This window comes from Passer montanus, unplaced genomic scaffold (assembly GCF_014805655.1).
Source record: "Passer montanus isolate IOZ18808 unplaced genomic scaffold, ASM1480565v1 scaffold693, whole genome shotgun sequence".
NCBI classification, from domain to species: domain Eukaryota; kingdom Metazoa; phylum Chordata; class Aves; order Passeriformes; family Passeridae; genus Passer; species Passer montanus.
In genome coordinates, this window is record NW_024372070.1 from 4,176 (window position 1) to 6,721 (window position 2,546).

At 48.1% G+C, this 2,546-nt stretch overlaps 1 long non-coding RNA gene across 2 annotated transcripts; it reads left to right on the forward strand.

Moving 5' to 3' along the window:
- Nucleotides 1-234: 234 nt before the first annotated feature.
- Nucleotides 235-1,237, forward strand: LOC120511907. Of its 2 annotated transcripts, none has more exons than XR_005629865.1 (3): nt 235-502; nt 676-890; nt 1,114-1,237. It is a non-coding gene; the product is annotated as an uncharacterized LOC120511907 (long non-coding RNA). The 2 variants fall into 2 exon arrangements; XR_005629864.1 differs by lacking the exon at nt 1,114-1,237 and adding an exon at nt 970-1,064 and having other exon boundaries at nt 676-766.
- The last annotated feature ends 1,309 nt before the right edge of the window (nt 1,238-2,546 follow it).

A 2,546-nucleotide genomic window follows, 5' to 3' on the forward strand; every position in this document is an offset into this window, starting at 1 on the left:
AGAGCGCCACGGGCACGACGCCGGACACCGGGAACGCTCGGAGCCACGGGCACGATTCCGGAGACCGGGAACGCTCGGAGCCACGGGAACGGACACCCGGAACGATTCCAGAGACCGGGAATGGACTGGGAATGCTCGGAGCCAGGCGGGAATTCACGGGAATTCGGTGCTTCCAGGTGGGAATTCAGTGGGAATTCTCTGGTTCCAGGTGGACTGAACAGGAATTCTCTGATCCAGGTGGGAATTCTCCGATCCCAATGGGAATTCTGTGATCCAGGTGGGAATTCAGTGGGAATTCTCTGGTTCCAAGTGGGAATTCTCTGATCCAGGTGGGAATTTGGTGGGGATTCTCTGATTCCAGGTGGATTTAACACGAGTTCTCTGATTCCAAGTGGGAATTCTCTGATCCCAGAGGGAATTGTCTGATCCAGGTGGGAATTAATGGGAATTCTCTGGTTCCAGGCGGGAATTCTCTGATCCCAGCAGGAACTCTGTGATCCAGGTGGGAATTCGGTGGGAATTCTCTGGTTCGCAATTCCGGAGACCGGGAATGCTCGGAGCCACGGGAACGGAGACCAGGAACGATTCCGGACACCAGGAATGGACTGGGAATGCTCGGAGCCAGGTGGGAATTAACGGGAATTCTCTGATCCCAGCAGGAACTCTGTGATCCAGGTGGGAATTCGGTGGGAATTCTCTGGTTCCAGGTGAATTTAACAGGAATTCTCTGATCCAGTTGGAAATTAACGGGAATTCTGTGATCCAGGTGGGAATGCTCGGAGCCAGGTGGGAATTAACGGGAATTCTCTGATTCCAAGCGGGAATTCTGTGATCCCGGAGGGAATTCTCTGTGATCCAGGTGGGAATTCAGTGGGAATTCCCTGCTCCAGGTGGATTTAACAGGAATTCTCTGCTCCAGGTGGGAATTCTCTGCTCCAGGTGGGAATTAATGGGAATTCTGTGATCCAGGTGGGAATTCAGTGGGAATTCCCTGCTCCAGGTGGGAATTTGGTGGTTCCAGGCGGGAATTAATGGGAGTTCTCTTATCCTGGTGGGAATTCTGTGGGAATTCTCTGGTTCCAGGTGGATTTGACAGCAATTCTCTGGTTCCAGGTGGGAATTCTCTGATCCCGGAGGGAATTCTGTGATCCTGGAGGGAATTCTCTGCTCCAGGTGGGAATTCTCTGGTTCCAGGTGGGAATTCTTTGATCCAGGTGGGAATTCTCTGGAATTCTCTGCTCCAGGTGGGAATTCTCAGGAATTCTCTGCTCCCTCTGGGAGTTCAGGCCCGAGCCCCCGATCCCGCCGGGAATTCCGGGCGCAGCCAGTCCAGGAAAATCCCCGGAATTCCGGAAGCTTCCATGGGATCCGGCCTCATCCCGGGATTCCTCCTCCTCCTCCTCCTCCCCCCGAGGCTCCTGAAAAGGGAAAAAGCTCTGAAATCCCCTGAAATCCCCCAAAATCCCCAGAAATCCCAATCCCGGATCTTCCTCCCTCTGCAATTCCAATCCCGGGGGATTTTTCCTCCCCACTCCGGAATCCCAATCCCAGGTTTTACTGAAATTCCAGTCCCAGAATTATTTTCCCCTCTGGAATCCCAATCCCAGTTTTTTTCCCTTCTGGAATGCCAGATCTTTTTCCCCTCTGGAATATCCAAGTTTTTTAATCCCACTCTGGAATTCCAATCCCAGATTTTTTTCCCCTCTGAAATTCCAATCCCAAATTTCTTTTTTCCCCCCACTGGAATCCGAACCCCACTTATTTTCCCCCCTCTGGAATCCCAATCCCAGTTTTTTATGGAATTCCAATCCTCAATTTTTTTCCCCTCTGGAATATCCAGGATTTTTTCCCCCTCCTCTGGAATTTGAGATTTTTTTCCCCCTCTGGAATCAAATCCCAGATTTTTCTGAAATCCCAATCCCAGATTTTTTCCCCCCTCTGGAATTCCAGTTTGTTTGGAATTGGTTTTATTTTTTTTTTCCCTGGAATCCCAATTTATTTGGAATTGGTTATTTTTAAATTGTTTTCTTTGTCCCCTCTGCAATTCCAGTCCCAAATTTCTCTCCCCCCACCCCCAGAATCCCAATCCCATTTTTTTTTTTCTGGAATTCCAATCCTGATTTTTTCCTCTCTGGAATTCCAATCCCAGTTTTTCCTGGAATCCCTTTTCCATTTTTCCCTCCTCTGGAATTCCAACTTCTTTTGGGATTTTTTGTTTGGGTTTTTTTGGGGTTTTTGGGTTTTTTTTTTTTGTTGTTTTGTTTTTGGGGTTTTTTTTGTGGGTTTTTTTTTTTTTGTTTGGTTTTTTTTTTGTTTGTTTGTTTTGTTTTTGTTTTTTGTTTTGGTTTTTTTTTCCCTCTGGAGTCCCACTCCCAGTTTTTTCTGGAATTCCAATCCCGATTTTTCCCCCCCTCTGGAGTCCGAATGTGTTTGGAATTGGGTTTTTTATTGGTTTTTTTGCTCCCTCTCTGGAATCCCAATCCCAGTTTTTCCTGGAATTCCAATCCCAGTTTTTCCTGGAATCCCAATCCCAGATTTTTCCGCCC